At 31.5% G+C, this 24,504-nt stretch overlaps 1 non-coding gene and 1 pseudogene across 1 annotated transcript; one reads left to right on the top strand and one right to left on the bottom strand.

Moving 5' to 3' along the window:
* Window positions 1-2,138: 2,138 nt before the first annotated feature.
* Window positions 2,139-3,551, bottom strand: LOC100818138 (uncharacterized). The gene is made up of 3 exons (XR_003262908.1): window positions 2,788-3,551; window positions 2,544-2,690; window positions 2,139-2,363 (listed from the first exon to the last, which is right to left on the bottom strand). It is a non-coding gene; the product is annotated as an uncharacterized protein (transcript).
* Window positions 3,552-20,275: 16,724 nt separating this feature from the next.
* On the top strand, window positions 20,276-21,773 carry LOC100819205 (uncharacterized; annotated as a pseudogene).
* The last annotated feature ends 2,731 nt before the right edge of the window (window positions 21,774-24,504 follow it).

The raw sequence follows: 24,504 nt of genomic DNA on the forward strand, positions 1-24,504 counted from the left end.
ATTGCATCTGGCTAAAGGACAACATTACTTGTCCAGTCACTTTTTATGTGATCGACTCCTCCAGCTGGTCCCTGATTTTTTGCGTCAACTGCTCCATGTCTTTCGGAGCCATGGACGAAGACGTGTGGGAGGTCCTTGGAGCCGGTCCAAAGTATTGTTTGATCGTGACATCGGCTCCAGCAGCACGCACACGACCAGGGTGTTCTGGTCGAATCTTTATATAAACATTGTTAAGTGGACTTGCAGTGATAGTCAATTAATACAAATGGACACAAATTGAAAGGAGGGTTACGATTGGTGACAGAAAATTCAGCTAAAGATGAAAATTGGCTAATAAACATAATTAAGTGCTAATCACAATATTGTTAACTTAATGACTTACTGATATTAATTTATGACATCTAGAAATAATTTAGTACAACTCAATTTTTTTAAAACTCTAAAAAAGCATCCTTGATTGTGCATTTTGAAATTGAATTTAAATAATATTATTTTAATCAACGACGTTTAAGCTAATTAAATTTTTGAAGGATCTTTGTTATAACTAATGACGACTAACTATCATTATTCTTGCTAATTTCTTGAATTTTATTTTTCACTTTTGTAGTATATTCTTCTATTATCAAATCATAAGTCTAGATAAATTTCGATGGAATTTTCAATTGAAACTCCTAAAAAAATAACATTTATTTAATTATGTTTTACGAGAATAAATTTAATTTTCACTTGAAATATGTGTAAATATGTGTGTGTACATACATAAAATCAACTCCTATTACTAAAACTCCTATTACTAAATTGATTGAGAGGACATGAATTTTCCTTATTATATCTAAATGTTTGTTTGGAGGAAAATTTGATATATTATTTATTTCTAAATTCAAATATCCTTTTTAAAAATGCTTTGGGATTTTCTAAAGGATCTATTTTTTTTCTTATCTTGGTGTGTCCCTCTTTTAAGCTCCTAGAAGGGTTCTTTACTCTTCTTTATGGGAAGAGTACGATTGATTAAAACAGTTGTGTAGAGTAGGTTGTTATATAGTTTACACATTTACTCTTGGCCTATAGCTACATTGAAGATGCTTGATATGTGGCTTCAAAATTTCATTTGTATTGGTGATATTGACGAGAGAAAATTATTCACAGTATCCTGAAAAAAAACAGGTGATCTCCTTTAGAGATGGGTGGCCTTTGAATTAGATCACTAAAGTTAATCAATAAGGTTGCAATTATGAAGCTAATTTGGTCTTTAGCCACTTCAGATGAGCCTTGGGCTTTTTGTGCTATTCTAGATTTCTTAAGGTTGGTACTCCTGGGGAATCCTATATCTTCTCTTCTATTTGGACATGGATCAAGGATTTTTTTTTGGATTGTTATGGAACATTCGGTTTGGTTAGTTGGAGATCTTATTAACATCTCCTTCTGGCTAGATAATTGGCTTGATGAACTGACAACGATCACTCTAAATATTCTAGAGTTGGCTCGAAACTCATTCGAGCCCATGGTGAAGGGTTTAAATAGGAATAAATGTTGGGTGCTTCCTCAAGAGTTCACACTATCTTTTCCTAGCTAGTGGAAGGCATTAAATTTGTTATTATTCCTTTAGAGGAGATCATAGATAAACCCATTTGGATCCCCTCAAATTTAGGAAACATGACTTTTAAAGCAGTGTTTTCTTTCTTCCAAACTAACTTGCAGTCATTATCTTGGCATAAGATCTTATGGAGAAAAGGAATCTCGCCATCAAAATCCTTTTTTTTTTGGAGATGGATTCATGATTGTTCACCTACAAATGATAATTTGAACGTAGGGTTTTTTTTTTTTGCCTCTATTTGTTCTCATTGTGGAGCTAGTGTTGATAATGCAAAACAACTATTTCAGGAATGTCCCTTAGCAATGAAGCTTTGGAACTAGCTTAGTCACTTATTGCAATGTAGCAAGTCTTTTTCTTCTGCTATGGACCTGTTTCATACTTGCTGCACCATATGATGGAATATAAAAAGAAAAGAAAAAGAACTCCGTATTGAGATATGGACAAAATTAGTGTTGATGTTTATGTTGTCATGAACCAACTATCACAAAATAAAATAAAGCACTAAGTGAAGGGACATGAAAAATTTATAATTACTTTTTTAATATCATTGTGGTAGTTCCTCTGCTAAATAGATGTAGAAATGTCCCATAGCTCCAGTACGAAACTCATTTTTATATCTAGATTCTAGAGTCAAAATTTCACCATCATGAATCTTGATTGGACCCGGTTGTGGATAACAAATAGACATTCCAATGAGATAAGCTTTCTCATTTCCAGCCTCTTTTCCTGTCCCATATTTTGGTGTTGATGTACATAAAGTCCTTCCATCCTAAATGGTAGGAGAACATAAATTTTAGAGTTGAAGATGCATTGTTATATATGACCTTTTACAATGATATGGAATTAGAAAATTTATTGAACAAAAATTCATTCACAAAAAGTTTCACAAGATTAATACGTAGCTAATAACAAATGGTTTATAAGAATGGCGAAAAATATTGTTCATCACCTGTCCATATAAAGTTGCATTTACAACACCTGAATGCATATGAGCAGTGCCATAAATTAGATAACCTCCTTTTTCCATTGGGATGTTTTCTTTTTGGACATGAGGAGAATCACCACCACCACCAGTTGCTGGAATGGTATACTCTGCCTGCAAGGAATTAAGATTTACTTTTGTTCACTCACTCTAATAAGATTGAAAAGTATATTGTTTTATCATAAAGTACTGTCTTGAAAAACTTATCTACTAGACAATCATGAAGTATTTTGGAACCATTTGACCTCACTTTGTCGGTCGAATCAAGTATGTAAACCTTAATTGGTATTTGGTATATGTTCCAATCAACCCAACTAATTTTGTATCTTAAGGAAACCATTCTCCTTGGACCTTGAAAACCCTCTATTTGCTTGCATTGTAAGTTGTCCTGACAACAAAAGAGACCTCCTTTATAATTTGTAGTCAATTTTTGGTTATGTATATCCCTTGTGACATTATAAAAGTCCTTCGGGAGATTCATATGGTCACATCTACATTGAGTGCAAGCTTTCTTATCTTGTGCACCACGTGTATCAATGACCATGATGTTGAGCAACCATTTCTCCTCATATCCATTTTTAATTTTTGTTGGGTTACCTTGTTCTATAGCAAAAGGATCAGGAATTTTTGAGGTTGTTCCTCGTGATTCTACTCCAAATCCCCAATAATGTGGAAAAATGCCACCATTACATGTGCAAACCAATGATGAAGGTAAGTTTCATACGAAGGTATAGAGTTCCCTTCTTGGTCAACTAGTTCCGCATCAAAACTCTTAATTCCAACATGACCTTTTGGAAACTTTATATTCTCAAATGTTTTTGTTGCAATTTATCCGGGTGCCATTTCAAAACTCCCAGTTACAAAAATAGTTTTCTTGATATGATTTTCAGGCTTTTGATATAGTGAATATGATGTACTTGGTAACAACAATAGTATTGAGAATGAAAGTATCATTGCATTAGAGATAAACTCCATGTTAACCTGAACATAAACAAGTAGTGTCACAAAATTAGTAATGAATTGTCTATGATGTTATTCTTTTAAGGTAAGCTCAATTAGATATAATTCAAACACGTGATTAAAAGATTAGGTAGATTGATAAGTAAGTTTGAAAAAAAAGTATATTGCTTACCATATGAGAAGAAGACAAAGGATTGATCATGATGAAGATTTGGTCTTTGTTGAAAATTAAAGCAATTGTTTAGATAAATTGGTGTACATACGATGATCTTGTTTGGTGCTTTTATAATAGAAGATTTTGTAGCAATATAACTGGCATAACTAAATGTAGATTTAATACACACGTAAACTGTTTATTTCCATTTGTCGCTAAAGCATGTGTTTGCAATCTACAGGTAATGGTTTGAACAAAATTTATTAATAAATGTTAGTGACTTTTCTGAAACTACAAATCATTAAGCAACTGTTTAGATCTATTTATGGGTACAATAATTGGTGTCAATTGATACTTTATGTAAGAATTAGTTTCTACAATAATTTCAATCCCTCTTCATGGTAAACTTTTGTTTTAGTTTTTTGTTTCTTTTAATTATAAATCCAAAGGTGGGGGAATGTGTATACATTACTTATTAACCAACAAATTAAACTCCTTTAAAGCACGTAATTAGTTATCTCACAATATTATGCAATGTCTTTTTAATGCCAAATAAAATTTAAAATATTTTTTGTTTTTATGATATGATTTACAAAATCAATATGTTAGGCTTGTCTCTTTTAAAGAATGAAACAAAATAAATGTGCATCTTCATATGAACGCAAGTTTGCTTCCACGTTCAATCAAATATTATTGGTGATTACTTTTCTGTTTTTTTTTCAAAAGAAATAGAAAATACACATCTAACATTGAAAATATTTTATTCATTAAAATTTTCACTAACATATCTACTTGTAAGAATACATAATTTGGAAAATGAGATTCTCACTCTCCCCATTTTCTCTATTAGATATTCTCAATATTTCAGCTCTTTTTCTTTTCAATATCTTTATCTCTAAATTGAATTTCAATATTAAATTTTCAATAATTAAAAGTAATCTTATATTGCAATTTAAATCCCAAACATAACCCATATAATTAAATATGTTTATTGCAATTTTCTGATTACAATATAACTTATATTTGAAAATATTTACTTTTTAAATTTTAATTATAGATAAATAAGCATTTATGTTATATAATAGTTAAGCTAGATTCCTAATTTTGAATTAAACAATAACCCTAAATTAGTTAATTTGAAATTTCAAAATATGTTTATTAAATAACAATAAAAATTTACTAAAATAATTTATAATATATTTTTACCATGAGCACTTATATTTTTGTGATAAAAAATTGTGACATCCTTTAACATGAAAATTTGTGTGTGTTATTATTGATATTATTATAAAAATATGTTGGTTGAGGCCTAAAGGATAGAATATATTTGTTATTGGTAGATAGTGGGACAATTAATGCCAATAGTAGTTGAAAAACTAAGGATATTTTTGTCTAAATTTTTATAATTGAATGTTTTCTAATATGTATGCATGACTTGAAAAGACTATTATTTTAATATAGAGTGAGTGTATATTATATTATATAAAGTATATTTCTCAAAAATAATTATGCATTTGATGATACAATTTCTAAACTTAATGAAAATATTTTTTCCAATGAATATTATAGTCCCTTCATTACTAAAGGACATTCCTGAAATAGTTGTTTTGCATTATCAACATCAGCTCCACAATGAGAACAAATAGAGGCAAAAGAAAAAAAACCCTACGTTCAAATTATCATCCGTAGGTGAACAATCATGAATCCATCTCCAAAACAAAAAGGATTTTGATGGCAAGATTCCTTTTCTCCGTAAGATCTTATGCCAAGATAATGACTGCAAGTTAGTTTGGAAGAAAGAAAACACTCCTTTAAAAGTCATGTTTCCTAAATTTGAGGGGATCCAAATGGGTTTATCTATGATATCCTGTAAAGGAATAATAACAAATTTAATGTCTTCCGCTAGCTAGGAAAAGATAGTGTGAACTCTTGAGGAAGCACCCAACATTTATTCCTATTTAAACCCTTCACCATGGGCTGGAATGAGTTTCGAGTCAACTCTAGGATATTTAGAGTGATTGTTGTCGGTTCATCAAGCCAATTATCTAGCCAGAAGGAGATGTTAATAAGATCTCCAACTAACCAAACCGAATGTTCCATAACAATTCAAAAAAAATCCTTGATCCCTGTCCAAATAGAAGAGAAGATATAGGATTCCCCATGAGTACCAACCTTAAGAAATCTAGAATAGCACATAAAGCCCAAGGCTCATCTGAAGTGGCTAAAGCCAAATTAGCTTCATAATTGCAACCTTATTGATTAGCTTTAGTGATCTAATTCAAAGGCCACCCATCTCTAAAGGAGATCACCTTTTTTTTCTTCAGGATACTGTGAATAATTTTCTCTCGTCAATATCACCAATACAAATGAAATTTTGAAGCCACATATCAAGCATCTTCAATGTAGCTATAGGCCAAGAGTAAATGTGAAAACTATATAACAACCTACTCTACACAACTGTTTTAATCAATCGTACTCTTCCCATAAAGAAGAGTAAAGAACCCTTCCAGGAGCTTAAAAGAAGGGCACACCAAGATAAGAAAAAGGAATAGATCCTTTAGAAAATCCCAAAACATTTTTAAAAAGGATATTTGAATTTAGAAACACATAATATATGAAATTTTCCTACAAAAAATCATTTTGATATAATAAGGAAAATTCATGTCCTCACAATCAATTTAGTAATAGGAGTTGATTTTATGTATGTACACACACATGTTTACACATATTTCAAGTGAAAATTAAATTTATTCTAGTAAAACATAATTAAATAAATGTTATTTTTTTAGGAGTTTCAATTGAAAATTCCATCGAAATTTATCTAGACTTATGATTTGATAATATAAGAATATACTACAAAAGTGAAAAATAAAAGTCAAGAAATTAGCAAGAATAATGATAGTTAGTCGTCATTAGTTATAACAAAGATCCTTCAAAAATTTAATTAGTTTAAACGTCGTTGATTAAATTAATATTATTTAAATTCAATTTCAAAATGCACAATCAAGGAAGCTTTTTGAGAGTTTTAAAAAAATTGAGTTGTACAAAATTATTTCAAGATGTCATAAATTAATATCAGAGAGTCATTAAGTTAACAATATTTTGATTAGCACTTAATTAAGTTTATTAGCCAATTTTCATCTTTAGCTGAATTTTCTGTCACCAATCCACAACACTCCTTTCAATTTGTGTCCATTTGTATTAATTGACTATCACTGCAAGTCCACTTAACAATGTCTATAGAAAGATTCAAAAATACTTTATTAATTTATTCAAAAAAAAGATGTAAATTTTCTGCATTTCATAAAGGCAATTGTCAATAGAATTTCATGATATATGGAAATAAAAATTAGTAAATACATAACTACTGAAATTTATAAAATTTTAAACTAAGTGCAAGTTTTAGTATAAAAAATACAGGTTAGGAAGTAACCAATGTGCCATCTTCCATCAGACAACACGTGAAGTAGAAAATGACTTAAACCAAGAAAACTGATCAAATGATGTTTGAGGCGGCAAAGGAAATTGCTAATAAGATTGTAAGTCACTTTCAATTGTCAATTTCAATTATTTATGTTTATTATTTGATTGAGTAAACAAATAAATGTGTTCCTTATAGGATTCCATGGAGGAGCAGGCTTCATAGGATTCCATTGTCGCCCATGGACGTTAAGATGTGCTGACTATTGTCATTGGCCGACCAAAACACCTTGGTCGTGTGCGTGCTGCTGGAGCCGATGTCACGATCAAACAATACTTTGGACTGGCTACAAGGACCTCCCACACGTCTTCGTCCATTGCTCCGAAAGACATGGAGCAGTTGAGGCAAAAAATCAGGGACCAGCTGGAGGAGTCGATCACAGAAAAAGTGACTCGACAAGTAATGTTGTCCTTTAGCCAGATGCAATCCCAGTTTCAATCGTAGATGCAATCACAGGTACTCGCACTACCTCCTGAGCCTGAGGATGGTCGTTCAACTAGTCATATCAGCATAAAGGAAAATGTTGTCATCTGGTTTTGACGATACTCCACAAAGTAAATCCAAGGCTACTGCTAGGTGGATTGTTGTTAAAGTAAGTCATTTAAACAATGCTTCTAGTTATATTTTAATACTGTGTAGACTAATTTTAAATTAACATTGAATATCTAAATTTCATAATGTATTTAGTGTAATAGACAAAAAGGAAGTACTGCGTGCGGGTATTACGTCGTGCTTTGGATGTCAACTATAATCTTAGGAAGTTTCAAGAATAATTGGAAAACGATAATTGTTTAACTCAAACGTATTTCATTTTGTTATAATTGGTATTATATATTATTAACTTATGTTTTATTATATCATGTCATATTTCAATGATGCTAGACCATTGAAACCAAAGAGATTGGAGGCGCTTCGCATCCAACAGGCAAGCTACTATTTGAAAGTTAAAAATGAAACAATTAGTGTGTAAGTAGTTTTGCAATTGTAGTGTACTTATTTACATTTTTTACAATTCATGTTATATGCACATTAAATATTTTTTAATTCATAGTAAATATTCAATTTTTAAGGAATTTCTGCTAAAAATTGTTTGAAAACAGACTAAAAATTATCTGCTGTGGTTCGACTTTTAAATTTGCAGGTTAATTTGGGATAACTAAAAAGACAGTAAACACATTGAAAAAAATCTAAAAAACAACAACGATTTTTACTAAAAACCGACGTTGATGTTTACAAACAACATCAGTTTTCCCAAAAACCGATGTTAACATGCATTCACAACATCAGTTTCTATAAAATTGATGTTATTGTTGAACATACAACATCAATTTTTACCAAAAGCCGATGTTGGTTATCAGAAAACAACATCGATTTTTAGTACAAACCGATGTGGTTGGATGACAACCAAAAACGTTTTTAAGAAAACCAATGTTAGTATACAAATACAACATTGATTTTTGCAAAACCCGATATTATATGTATAAGTTAACACCAGTTTTGGTAAATACCGATGTTAATATGAAGATATTTGACTTTTTCTTATAATTCTTACTATATAACATCAATTTTATGAAAAACAATGTTGTCATTTTTATCTCAACATTGATTTTAGAAAACCGATATTAACGATATTACTTTCAACATTGGTACTTTCAACATCGGTTGATAACCGATGTTGAAAGTCCTTAATAATCGATGTTAAAATCTTATTTTCTTGTTGTGGGTAAGTTCATTAAATTATGAAAACCTACACTTAATAATTTATACATCTAAAATATGAAACCTTAATATTCAATAAACACAATAGACAAGTTTATAATGTTAGAATTAATGTCTCATGTGAGAGGCATATGACTTAGTAGGGACTAATAAATAAATAATTAACGATTAAGGGCTAAACTGTAATTGGGCTTAATAGGAGAAGTTTCTAGGTTAACTGCTACTTGATGGGAGTAGTGGTTATAAAAGGGGCTTAATACTCACTAACGTGAAATAAGGTCCCCTTCCTGACCAGAAAGTGCTCTTTTATCACCCATAGCCATCACGAACGGAGAGAGACAGAAAAGAAAGGTCAAAGGAAGTGAAATCATATTTCTCTCATTTTCAAGGAAATCAAAGTGCACCAGAGAGAAGTTCCTATGGAGAAAGGTACACATCATTATCTATTATTCTTTATTGATTGTTTGTGAGAACCATAAATTTCAAGATCCTGTTGGTTTTCTATAATTGATAGTCTAGGAAACCCTCAAGAATTTATACATGTGGTATCAGAGCATGTGTTATGAAATTTATGATTCTCCAAGAATGATTTAATTTCTCCCAATTATGCACAAACCCTAATTATGAAATTTAGGGATTTTTAATTTATGTTACATGTATTTTCAATTACATGTTTTGATAACGTGCCTTTCATGTTAATTATATTTTCCGCTGCAAAGTATGAAATTCTAGATATATAAAATTTCATGAGAAGGAAAGCCATGAAAGCGGTAGAATTTTTGGAAAATGATCATTAAACATGATTAAAGTATTGAAAGTTTATGTTCTATAATTAAATTAATGTGAATGTTTTGCAATTATTGGTAGCAATAAATATATGTATATACTACATATTTGCTTGAACGTGTTAGAATGTAAAAACACAAATAAATGCAAATATTATTTTATGGCCTAGAATGGAATTAATGGAATGACTATGAATTGTTAATAGCAATAAGTATGTGCAGGCCATATATATTTGGTTGGAATTAAATGTATGTTAAATTTGTTAGTCACCAAAGTGGCCAAATTTGTAAGGTTATTTAATTCCAAATTAATAATTATTTCAATTACTCATAGAATAATGGATGCTAAATTATATGATTGTTGGCTTATGGGTAATTGAAAGTCATTGTTATAAGGCATTTATGGATCGCCCAAAGGTTGATTAGTTGTTCTTATAATTAATGAATATTATTGTAGGCGATTTGTGTGTATCATTAGTTTTATTTATATACCCAAAGGAAATAGATACTACTAATTGGTGCATATTTAATTGTCAAATAATGTTAAAATTTTATCAGCATCATCATGTTTGTATGTTGTGTGTTGGTGTGTCACCCAAAGGAGAACATCAATATACATTGATTTTTATCTGAGTAAATTATATGTATGACTTGTGTTTCAAGTACCAAAATGCTTATGTGAAGTTTTATTATGCAGTACCTGTTCCCAACTCATTGAATTCTCATGTATCATCTGTACCAATTTTTAATGGGCTTAACTTCTCTGATTGGAATGAGCAAGTCCAATTTCATCTCGGTGTTTTGGATCTTGACCTTGCTATATTGGAAGAGAAGCCTGCTACTATTACTGATGCTAGTAGCAATGAACAGAAAGCTCATTATAAAGCTTGGGAAAGATCTAATAGACTCAGCCTAATGTTCATGAGAATGACTGTTGCAGACAGTATTAAGACAGCTCTCCCTAAAACCAATAGTGCTAAAGAGTTTATGGGGTTAGTGGGAGAGCGCTCTCAAACAGCTGATAAGTCTCTTGCTGGGACATTAATGAGTACACTAACCACCATGAAGTTTGATGGTTCGCGTACTATGCATGAACATGTCATTGAGATGACAAACATTGCAGCAAGACTTAAGACCTTGGGAATGGCTGTGAATGAGAACTTCCTTGTTCAGTTTATTCTAAACTCATTACCGTCTGAGTATGGCCCGTTTCAAATGAGCTATAATACCATGAAAGATAAATGGAATGTGCATGAATTGCACAGTATTTTAGTTCAGGAAGAAACGAGGCTTAAGAATCAAGGAAGTCACTCAATCCATTACGTAAGCCACCGAGGGAATCAAGGAGCTGGAAAAAAATTTGTAAAGAAACATGATAAAGGCAAAGGACCATTAAAGATCAAGGATGGTCCTGTGCAAATCCAGAAGAAAGCATCAAAGAACAATAATTGTCATTTTTGTGGAAAATCTGGACACTTCCAGAAAGATTGCCCAAAGCGTAAGTCTTGGTTCGAAAAGAAAGGTGAGCTCAATGTTCTTGTATGTTTTGAATCAAACTTAACTGAAGTTCCCCATAATACATGGTGGATTGATTCTGGATGTACAACTCATGTTTCTAATACTATGCAGGGATTCCTTACAATCCAGACCATAAGCCCAAATGAGAAGTTTGTTTTCATGGGGAATAGAGTGAAAGCTCCAGTGGAAGCGGTTGGGACTTATCGTTTAAAACTCGACACTGGACATCATTTAGATTTACTGGAAACTCTTTATGTACCTAGTTTATCTAGGAATTTGGTTTCATTATCTAAACTTGATATTACTGGATACTCTTTTAATTTTGGTAATGGATGTTTCAGTTTATTTAAGTATAATCATCTCATTGGTACTGGTGTTCTTTGTGATGGTTTATATAAATTGAAATTGGATGGTTTGTATGTTGAAACCGTTTTAACTCTGCATCATAATGTTGGCACTAAACGTAGTTTAGTGAATGAACGATCTGCTTTCTTGTGGCATAAACGTTTAGGTCACATTTCTAGAGAGAGGATAGAAAGATTAATAAAGAATGAAATTCTTCCTGATCTAGATTTTACGGATCTAAATATTTGTGTAAATTGTATCAAGGGAAAACAAACAAAACACACAAAGAAAGGAGCCACAAGAAGCACTCAGCTTCTTGAAATTGTGCATACAGATATTTGTGGACCTTTTGATGTTAGTTCTTTCAGAAGGGAAAAATACTTTATCACCTTTATTGATGATTATTCACGTTATGGTTTTGTCTACTTACTGCATGAGAAATCTCAGGCAGTGAATGCTTTGGAAATTTACTTGAATGAAGTAGAAAGACAATTAGACAGAAAGGTGAAAATTATTAGATCTGATAGAGGTGGTGAGTATTACGGAAGATATGATGAAACTGGGCAACACCCAGGTCCATTTGCTAAGCTCCTTCAGAAACGAGGCATTTGTGCGCAATACACAATGCCTGGTACGCCACAACAAAATGGTGTATCAGAAAGGCGTAACAAAACTTTAATGGATATAGTTAGGAGTATGTTAATCAATTCAACCTTGCCCGTATCTTTGTGGATGTATGCTTTGAAAACTGCCATGTATTTGTTAAATAGGGTTCCTAGTAAGGCAGTTCCAAAGACACCTTTTGAACTGTGGACAAATAGGACACCTAGTATGAGGCACCTGCACGTTTGGGGTTGCCAGGCAGAAATAAGAATTTACAATCCGCAAGAAAGAAAATTGGATGTAAGAACAATCAGTGGATATTTCATTGGTTATCCAGAAAAGTCAAAGGGGTATATGTTTTATTGTCCTAATCATAGTATGAGAATTGTCGAAACTGGAAATGCAAGGTTCATTGAAAACGGTGAAATCAGTGGGAGTACAGTTCCACGAGAAGTGGAAATTAAAGAAGTTAGAGTGCAAGTCCCTTTAGCTTTTGCTTCTAGCAGTAAGGTGATTACTACTTCAGTTATTGCTACAAACAGTAATGAAGAAGTACAACACAATGATGAGCCCATGATACATAATGAACCCATTATGGAAGAACCACAGGAAGTAGCATTAAGGAAATCTCAAAGAGGAAGAAGACCAGCTATTTCGAATGATTATGTGGTATACTTACATGAAACAGAAACAAACTTAAGCATTAATGATAATGATCCAGTTTCATTTTCACAAGCTGTAAGTTGTGATAATTCTGAGAAGTGGTTAAATGCCATGAAAGAAGAGATAGATTCCATGGAACTTAATGGTGTTTGGGACCTTGTAGAATTACCAAAGGGTTGTAAGAGAGTTGGTTGTAAGTGGGTCTTCAAGACTAAACGTGACTCTCATGGAAACCTTGAACGTTACAAGGCTAGACTTGTTGCTAAGGGATTTACTCAGAAAGATGGCATTGATTATAAAGAGACGTTTTCACCAGTCTCACGAAAGGATTCTTTCAGGATTATCATGGCATTAGTAGCCCATTATGACTTGGAGCTACATCAGATGGATGTGAAAACTGCTTTTTTGAATGGAGATTTAGAGGAGGATGTTTATATGGACCAACCAATGGGATTCTCAGTTGAAGGGAAGGAACACATGGTGTGCAAATTAAAGAAATCAATATACGGTCTTAAGCAAGCTTCCCGCCAATAGTATTTGAAATTTAATGATACCATTGTTTCCTTTGGATTTAAGGAAAACACTATTCATCGGTGTGTATATCTGAAGGTCAGTGGGAGTAAGGTTATGTTTCTAGTCCTGTATGTTGATGATATATTGCTTGCAACTAATGATCTTGGTCTTCTTCATGAGACTAAGAAGTTTCTTTCTAGTAACTTTGAAATGAAGGATATGGGTGAGGCAAGCTATGTGATAGGGATAGAAATATTCCGAAATAGATCACAAGGATTGTTAGGCTTGTCTCAAAAAGCATATATCAATAAAGTACTAGAGAGATTTAGAATGGAAAAGTGCTCAGCATCTCCCGTTCCAATTCAGAAAGGAGACAAATTTAGTCTCGCACAATGTCGTAAAAATGATCTGGAACGGAAACAAATGGAAGCAATTTCGTATGCATCAGTTGTTGGGAGTATTATGTATGCTCAGACCTGCACTCGACCAGATATAAGCTTTGCAACCGGAATGTTGGGAAGATATCAAAGTAATCCAGGAATGGAACATTGGAAAGCTGCAAAGAAAGTTCTGAGATACTTACAGGGAACAAAAGACCACATGCTTACATATAAGAGGTCTGATCACCTAGAGGTGATTGGATATTCAGACTCAGACTTTGCTGGATGTGTGGTTACAAGAAAATCCACTCTTGGCTTTGTATTTCTCTTAGCCGGAGGAGCAATATCATGGAAGAGTGCAAAACAATCAGTTGTTGCTGCATCCACCATGGAAGCTGAATTTGTAGCATGTTTTGAGGCTACAATTTAGGCTAATTGGCTGCGGAACTTTATTTCAGGGCTTGGAATTGTCGACAGTATTGCTAGGCCGCTGAAAATGTATTGTGATAACTCCGCAGCAGTATTCTTTTCTAAGAACGACAAGTACTCTACGGGTGCTAAGCATATGGAATTGAAGTACTTTGCCGTGAAAGAAGAAGTTCAGAAACAAAGAGTGTCAATAGAACATATTAGCACAAAGCTTATGATAGCTGACCCTTTGACAAAGGGATTACCGCCCAAGACATTTATAGAACATGTTGAAAGTATGGGCATTATTGTTATTGATGATCATTAAGTGTAATTTACCTTATATAATTTTGCTGACACTCTGAGCTCAATTATGATATGTTTCTGATTACATGTTCTCTATGTTTGCATGCATGTTTGTGTTAAAGTAATGTTAACAGGTTTTGTCTTGAATGTAGACATTATGTTGGACCAATTATGTACTCCTAACTAATGGTCATATTAAGGAGAAGACTAATTTGTAGTACATGGAAGGGACTATGTCGATTAGATGATGTACAACCGCCATGACTCGAATTGGTTCCTATTCTTAATCATGAAATTATGATGTACCCAATGTATAAAACAATTTAGTCAATTTTTAATGCGCATTATGTTAGTTAATCTATTTATTTATTTAGTCCATAATGTTTATTAATGTCACATGAGCCAAGTGGGAGAATGTTAGAATTAATGTCTCATGTGAGAGACATATGACTTAGTAGGGACTAATAAATAAATAATTAACTATTAAGGGCTAAACTGTAATTGGGCTTAATAGGAGAAGTTTCTAGGTTAAGTGCTACTTGATGGGAGTAGTGGTTATAAAAGGGGCTTAATACCCACTAACGTGAAATAAGGTCCCCTTCCTGACCAGAAAGTGCTCTTTTCTCACCCATAGTCATCACGAACAGAGAGAGACAGAAAAGAAAGGCCAAAGGAAGTGAAATCCTATTTCTCTCATTTTCAAGGAAATCAAAGTGCACCAGAGAGAAGTTCCTATGGAGAAAGGTACACATCATTATCTATTATTCTTTATTGATTGTTTATGAGAACCATAAATTTCAAGATCCTGTTGGTTTTCTATAATTGATAGTCTAGGAAACCCTCAAGAATTTTTACATATAAAGCATATACTTCTACAATAATAGTTATGCCATATATGTAGACTCAACTCCATGGAGATCTCCAACATGTGGACGAATCCGTTTGACGTGTCTCTTAAGCATGGTGCAGCAGCAAGAACAAGGCGAATCCACAAAATGACACATGTAAAAGAAAAACCATTGGGGTGACACAAGATATGATCTCAGAGCAATTGGGGCTTTGTTAGGAAATATGTATGTGGGGGTCACCACCACAACATGGAGTTTGTAACGGCTCCGGCTTCATGTGGATTCACACATCAGTATATCCTCAAGGATACCAATGGTACCACCACTAGCCTTCCCAATGCTTCGTAGGCGTTCCTCGACAACTCACACATGCTAATCAATAATATATTTAATGCCATTGCTTAAATTTCCCTTATGTGGATTAGACATATTCAAAGGTATGCCAGCCACCTCTCATGGGTTGGGCCTCTCCACGGAATACCAAGCAAAATTATCACCTTATTCTCAAGGCCTTGAAAAACGAAAATCCTTTAGGATTTTTCAATAACTATTTGTCTCACATTTTTTACACTACTAAAAATGTTGAACAATATATGCTAATATGTTTTTGCCTAAGAGACAACTACTAATTATTATCTTATTCATCAAGGATATTAAATCCTAAAATTATTATATTATCTACGTTGCTTAAGAATTTAAAATGTCAAATAATCTACTAATGGATTTATTAAATAAATATTAGAAAATTCAATTAAAAGGAAACTTAAAAATGATAATTAAATTAATTTACTTCGCCATTTTTTTAAAGCCTATTGTAGACTATTCTAGAATATTTTAAATACATAATTCACATCTTTGTGAATAATAATTTCTTTTCCTTTTTTTTCCTAGAACATATCCAGTCACTTTCTCTAGATTTTATTAGGACTATTCTTACTTACAAAGTTCTCTTTTTTCCTATATAGTCACTAAAAAAGAGCTATCATAAAAGGAAACCCTTTAAACTTTAAAGAATATGCCTATCTATTTTGAGCACGATTCCCGTTTTTCCAATCGTTAAACTTATTATTTAATGGTAATTATCATCATTCTATTTAGAGAGAAAAAAATTCAGTTTTCTTTTAATTTTTCTTCTTATAGTGCCTAAGGCAGAGTGATGTTGTGTAACGGTTGTACACTCATTAAGAATAGGTTTTTAGACAATTTATTTATTTATTATTATTTTTATACCGTTTATAATTCATTCAAATAATTACCTTAATATCTAAACTTAAGTTCGCAGTTTAAATTCTTTTTCTTTATCATAATATCTAAACTTGAGTTCTTAGTTTAATTTCTTTTTCTGTATCTACCTATGGAAAGTTAAGTATTTTATTCCTTCTAACTTCATCATCTGTTTTGAACCCATTCAATGGGACTCAAACAGTACCTATACGGCTCACAATTTTACTCCTCATACAATGATATCGAAATCTGAAATGATTCATGGTTGGTACTTTATAAGTTTGCAAGAATAGGCATAATATATATCTATAATAATCTTTCTACTTTAACATGTAAAAACAATAAGCATGTATCGACTTATATAGCTTAGCTTTCATTTCGGGTATCATAAGATCCAAACTTCACGCTAATTTTTTTCCCTATGCGCATAATGATCTCACCAACTCCAGTATGCATTTTCTTTTTCTCTTTTTCCTTGCGAAAACATATTAAGATCATATCTTCTATCACCAAAACAACAACACTCAATATTTTCCTATTTATACTAAGCAACCAATGTAAAGGAGACAAACAAAGAGTCAGCTCCCTTACCTCAAAGAGATGCTAAAAGATAGAGGTTTAGATGAGTGACAGGTGAAGAAATTTATCACTTTGGACAGTGTCTTGAATAAATCATCATTAATTTAACAACAAACCATTCCCATGAACAACATAGAAAATAGAAATGGTTAGGAGAAAGAAAAATATACAGATTTGATAAGGGAAAGGGAAGAGAAAGATTAAGAATAACTTACCAATAGTATAGATCAAGCGAAGAAAAGAATTACATGTTTTTAGCTTTTGAATACTCCTTGACCTTATAATTATGAAATTGGAAGTGTATGTATTTTGAGAAGTGAAAGAAGAAGAAATATGAAGGAGAAGAGGTACTGCGAACTTCACCGTACATAACAGAATAATAGAAGAATAAGTAAGAAGATGTGTTTTGCTTCAGTAATTTATAAGCCTATATATATATATATATATATATATAGTTTACTTCTACATAAGAAACCGATCATTGCCTAAAACATTTACACCTGCGCCTCCCTTGCAAGTTGCTCCACATTGCACATGGACTATCATGACGACATCCAACAATTGTACACATGTTGCATGGTGGCATCTCTTTTATTGCACCATCTAATTTTTTGTCTCTTAGCAATAAAGTTATAATATTTTTATTACATCTATTTGGATAGAACACCTCTTGTAACACATTTATTATAAAATCAAGTGAATGAAATTGAATGTAGCAAATGCCACTTTTTCTGTGTTTTTTCTTTGTCCGTAAAACAAGTGCTAATCATTTTTTTTTCTTTTTAATGGTTCTCACTGTTGTGTATTCTTAGACTGGTAGTGTATAACTCAATTTTGTTTCTAATAAAATTTTCTATTGAATCTTACACAGAAAAATTTCACATATTTATTAATTATTTTTTAAAATTAAATTAAACTCAGTCTTATAATTATTTTCAATCACTTTATCATGAATTAGAAAATTCACAATGTTACATTACACGGGTAATCATACTAATTATAAAATATTAACTATTTTATGCATTTTAAGAAAGTTGGTTAATTTAATTTTAAGCAATAAATTTGTCTGTAATTGTAATATTATTTTTAAGAAACCCTTAAAAAATTAATGTATATGGAGAGAGAATATTAGTAGTGGTCTTTTAATTCTTAAAATTAAACTCTTTCTTTTTTCAATCATAAGAGAGAGAAAGAGACAACGGGTAGCATTTATGATACATGCACTAAAATAATTAAGGTTACTTTGATAAAATATAATCCATGCAACGACCAATTAGAACAGAGTCATATGAAAATGAATAAGGAAATATCTAAATAATCTCTTAAAAAAGGGGAAGGAGGGAGTATAATATTCGTTGGAAAAAATATTTTCATTAAGTTTAGAAATTGTATCATCAAATACATAATTATTTTTGAGAAATATACTTTATATAATATAATATACACTCCCTCTATTTTAAAATAATAGTCTTTTCAAGTCTTGCATACATATTAGAAAACATTCAATTATAAAAATTTAGACAAAAATATCTTTAGTTTTTCAACTACTATTGGCCTTAATTGTCTCACTATCTACCAATAATAAATATATTCTATCCTTTAGGCCTCGACCAACATATTTTTATGACAAATGTGTTTTTTTTAAGGCAAGTATTTATTAATCTTCTTAACTAGATATAAGAGTATTATAAAAAAAATAGCTCTATAAAGTCAAAAGAATTACTATTTTTAAAAAATGAACCTAAAAAGACTACTATTTTGAAGCGGTGAGATTAATTATAATAATATCAATAATAACACACAAAAATTTTCATGTTAAAGGATGTCACAATTTTTTATCACAAAAATCTAAGTGCTCATGGTAAAAATATATTATAAATTATTTTAGTAAATTTTTATTGTTATTTAATAAACATATTTTGAAATTTCAAATTAACTAAATTAGGGTTATTGTTTAATTCAAAATTAGGAATCTGGCTCCAATATAATATAACATAAATGCTTATTTATGTATAATTAAAATTTAAAATAAGTAAATAATTTCTAATATAAGTTATATTGTAATCAGAAAATTGCAATAAACATATTTAATTATATGGGTTAAGTTTGGGATTTAAATTGCAATATAAGATTACTTGTAATTATTGAAAATTTAATATTGAAATTCAATTTAGAGATTAAGATATTGAAAAGAAAAGGAGCTGAAATATTGAGAATATCTAATAGAGAAAATGGGGAGAGGGAGAATCTCATTTTCCAAATTATGTATTCTTACAAGTAGATATGTTAGTGAAAATTTTAATGACTAAAATATTTTCAATGTTAGATGTGTATTTTCTATTTCTTTTGAAAAAACAAACATAAAAGTAATCACCAATAATATTTGATTGAATGTGGATGCAAACTTGTATTCATATGAAGAATCACATTTATTTTGTTTCATTCTTTAAAAGAGACAAGCCTAACAAACATGTTGATTTTGTAAATCATATCATAAAAACAAAAAGTATTTTAAATTTTATTTGGCATTAAAATGACATTGCATAATATTGTGAGATAACTAATTACGTGCTTTAAAGGAGTTTAATTTGTTGGTTAATAAGTAATGTATACACATTCCCCCACCTTTGGATTTATAATTAAAAGAAACAGAAAACTAAAACAAAAGTTTACCATGAAGAGGGAATGGAATTATTATAGAAACTAATTCTTACATAAAGTATCAATTGACACCAATTATTGTACCCATGAATAGATCTTAAAAAGTTGCTTAATGATTTGTAGTTTCATAAAAGTCACTAACATTTATTAATAAATTTTGTTCAAACCATTACCTGAAGATTGCAAACACATGCTTTAGCGACAAATGGAAATAAACATTTTACGTGTGTATTAAATCTACATTTAGTTATGCCAGTTATATTGCTACAAAATCTTCTATTATAAAAGCACCAAACAAGACCATCGTATGTACACCAATTTATCTAAACAATTGCTTTAATTTTCAACAAAGACCAAATCTTCATCATGATCAATCCTTTGTCTTCTTCTCATATGGTAAGCAATATACTTTTTTTCAAACTTACTTATCAATCTACCTAATCTTTTAAGCATGTGTTTGAATTATATCTAATTGAGCTTACCTTAAAAGAATAACATCATAGACAATTCATTACTAATTTTGTGACACTACTTGTTTATGTTCAGGTTAACATGGAGATTATCTCTAATGCAATGATACTTTCATTCTCAATACTATTGTTGCTACCAAGTACATCATATTCACTATATCAAAAGCCTGAAAATCATATCAAGACAGATATTTTTGTAACTGGGAGTTTTGAAATGGGACCAGGATCAATTGCAACAAAAACATTTGAGAATATAAAGTTTCCTAAAGGTCATGTTGGAATTAAGAGTTTTGATGCGGAACTAGTTGACCAAGAAGGGAACTCTATACCTTCGTATGAAACTTACCTTCATCATTGGCTTGCAATAAAGTACCACCAAAATATTACCATGTCACCTAATCCTAAGCTTCGTCGTCCTGAGAATGCTTTTTTCCAAAGAAACAAAGGCACATGTAATGGTGGCATTCTTCCACATTATTGGGGATTTGGAGTATAATCACGAGGAACAACCTCAAAAATTCCTGATCCTTTTGCTATAGAACAAGGTAACCCAACAAAAATTAAAAATGGATATGAGGAGAAATGGTTGCTCAACATCATGGTCATTGATACACGTGGTGCACAAGATAAGAAAGCTTGCACTCAATGTAGATGTGACCATATGAATCTCCCGAAGGACTTTTATAATGTCACAAGGGATATACATAACCAAAAATTGACTACAAATTATAAAGGAGGTCTCTTTTGTTGTTAGGACAACTTACAATGCAAGCAAATAGAGGGTTTTCAAGGTCCAAGGAGAATGGTTTCCTTAAGATACAAAATTAGTTGGGTTGATTGGAACATATACCAAATACCAGTTAAGGTTTACATACTTGATTCCACCGACAAAGTGAGGTCAAATGATTCCAAAATACTTCATGATTGTCTGGTAGATAAGTTTTTCAAGACAATACTTTAGGATAAAACAATATACTTTTCAATCTTATTAGAGTGAGTGAACAAAAGTAAATCTTAATTCCTTGCAGGCAGAGTATACCATTCCAGCAACTGGTGGTGGTGGTGATTCTCCTCATGTCCAAAAAGCAAACATCCCAATGGAAAAAGGAGGTTATCTAATTTATGGCACTGCTCATATGCATTCAGGTGTTGTAAATGCAACTTTATATGGACAGGTGATGAACAATATTTTTCGCCATTCTTGTAAACCATTTGTTATTAGTTACGTATTAATTTTGTGAAACTTTTTGGGAATGACTTTTTATTCAATAAATTTTCTAATTTCATATCATTGTAAAAGGTCATATATAACAATGCATCTTCAACTCTAAAATTTATGTTCTCCTACCATTTAGGATGGAAGGACTTTATGTACATCAACACCAAAATATGGAATAGGAAAAGAGGCTGGAAATGAGAAAGGTTATCTCATTGGAATGTCTGTTTGTTATCCACAACCGGGTTCAATCAAGATTCATGATGGTGAAATTTTGACTCTAGAATCTAGATATAAAAATGAGTTTCGTACTGGAGCTATGGAACATTTCTACATCTATTTGGCAGAGGAACTACCACAATGATATTAAAAATGTAATTTTAAATTATTCATGTCCCTTCACTTAGTGCTTTATTTTATTTTGTGATAGTTGGTTCATGACAACATAAACATCAACACTCCTTTTGTCCATATCTCAATACGGAGTCCTTTTTCTTTTCTTTTTATATTCCATCGTATGGTGCATACAAGAGGAATGAACAAAAGACAATAGAGATGACATAATTTTTTTCCTTTCAATTGATATTCAAATGTCTGATTGTTTAAAGGAGTATTATGCATTTTGCTCTAAACATGCTCTTTTTTATGAACACATTTCAAATTGAACCCACAAACTAATTCTTTAGGTATTTCTAAATAACATATTTTTTAATTAGTTGTCCTTTTATACTTATAATTATAATTTTGTCATACATTTGGTTATATGCTTGAACATTTTCTCTTACTTTTTAACAAGAAAAGCTCAACATTATAGGTCATTAGGAGCATAATAAAGATGATGACAATGAGGATATATTAAAAGAATATAGATACATATTTTTATCATCATATTCAAAAATCAATTTAAAAGACGATATTTTATTAAGCAAAGGATTGCAAAAGCATCATGATAAAACCCTATCATTCTAATTATGTCGGCACCATAGGGGCAATCAATCATATGCCCGCAAACCAAATTTGTTCATCAAAAAAGGAAATAACAACAAACATAGGAGGACATAAAACCAAATCCATTCAAATAAAAAAAATAACAAAACCTATAATTAGGCATATTCAACTTATCTTGAACAGAAGTATCAGCAATAAAAGCTTTGGACTATATCCCACCATATGATACCTTGTGCATGTAAACCAAGATTCGCTATCAATCCGAACAATAATTTCGTTCACACAAATATGGGAGTTATGGAAAGATATTCACTTAGTATATGACAAACAATTAATCCATCTATTTTGAAACCTCCACGGCACCAGGAGATGAGATTTGAAAACTTGTGCCAATGACAATGAGTCACCTTTCAACCATAATTGATCCGGACCTTTGCCTTGCGCTATTTCAATAGCTAAAAATGCAACTTGCAACTCAGCATGAAAAGCAATTGAAATATCCAAAGAGTGAGAGAAACAACCCAAAAAAGCACCACTAGAATTACAAAAAATTCCCCCACTAGCTGAAGGCCCCAAACAACTATTTGTTGCACCATCAATGTTGCACTTAATCAATCCCATTTGTGTAGTTGCCTGAGATTAAGGCAGCAGACATAACTTTGAGGACAATGTGCTCATACTGAAAAGGGCCCGTTTCAAACCTAGCTTGGTTCCTATCATACCAAATAAGCTAAATGATGTGTACAACTAAAGAAACGTGCACATCCTTGACCTATGAGCTAATTGAATTGGAGCAAGTATGAAACAGGTCCATAGTATAAGAAAAAGACTTGCTACATTGCAATAAGTGACTAAGCTAGTTCCAAAGCTTCATTGCTAAGGGACATTCCTGAAATAGTTGTTTTGCATTATCAACACTAGCTCCATAATGAGAACAAATAGAGGCAAAAGAAAAAAAACTCTACGTTCAAATTATCATCCGTAGGTGAACAATCTGGAATCCATCTCCAAAACAAAAAGGATTTTGATGGCGAGAATCCTTTTCTCCATAAAATCTTATGCCAAGATAATGACTACAAGTTAGTTTAGAAGAAAGAAAACACTCCTTTAAAAGTCATGTTTCCTAAATTTGAGGGGATCCAAATGGGTTTATCTATGATCTCCTCTAAAGAAATAATAACAAATTTAATGTCTTCTGCTAGCTAGGAAAAGATAGTGTGAACTCTTGAGGAAGCACCCAACATTTATTCCTATTTAAACCCTTCACCATGGGCTGGAATGAGTTTCGAGTCAATTCTAGAATATTTAGAGTGATTGTTGTCGGTTCATCAAGCCAATTATCTAGCCAGAAGGAGATGTTAATAAGATCTCCAACTAATCAAACCGAATGTTCCATAACAATCCAAAAAAAAAATCCTTGATCCCTGTCCAAATAGAAGAGAAGATATAGGATTCCCCATGAGTACCAACCTCTAGAAATCTAGAATAGCACAAAAAGCCCAAGGCTCATCTGAAGTGGCTAAAGACCAAATTAGCTTCATAATTGCAACCTTATTGATTAACTTTAGTGATCTAATTCAAAGGCCACCCATCTCTAAAGGAGATCACCTTTTTTTTTTTTTTTCAGGATACTGTGAATAATTTTCTCTCGTCAATATCACTAATACAAATGAAATTTTGAAGCCACATATCAAGCATCTTCAATGTAGCTATAGGCCATGAGTAAATGTGAAAACTATATAACAACCTTCTCTACACAACTGTTTTAATCAATCGTACTCTTCCCATAAAGAAGAGTAAAGAACCCTTCCAGGAGCTTAAAAGAGGGGCACACCAAGATAAGAAAAAGGAATAGATCCTTTAGAAAATCCCAAAAAATTTTTAAAAAGGATATTTGAATTTAGAAACACATAATATATCAAATTTTCCTACAAATAAAGATTTTGATATAATAAGGAAAATTCATGTCCTCTCAATCAATTTAGTAATAGGAGTTGATTTTATGTATGTACACACACATATTTACACATATTTCAAGTGAAAATTAAATTTATTCTCGTAAAACATAATTAAGTAAATGTTATTTTTTTAGGAGTTTCAATTGAAAATTCCATCAAAATTTATCTAGACTTATGATTTGATAATAT

This window comes from Glycine max, chromosome 1, assembly GCF_000004515.6.
Source record: "Glycine max cultivar Williams 82 chromosome 1, Glycine_max_v4.0, whole genome shotgun sequence".
NCBI lineage: Eukaryota > Viridiplantae > Streptophyta > Magnoliopsida > Fabales > Fabaceae > Glycine > Glycine max.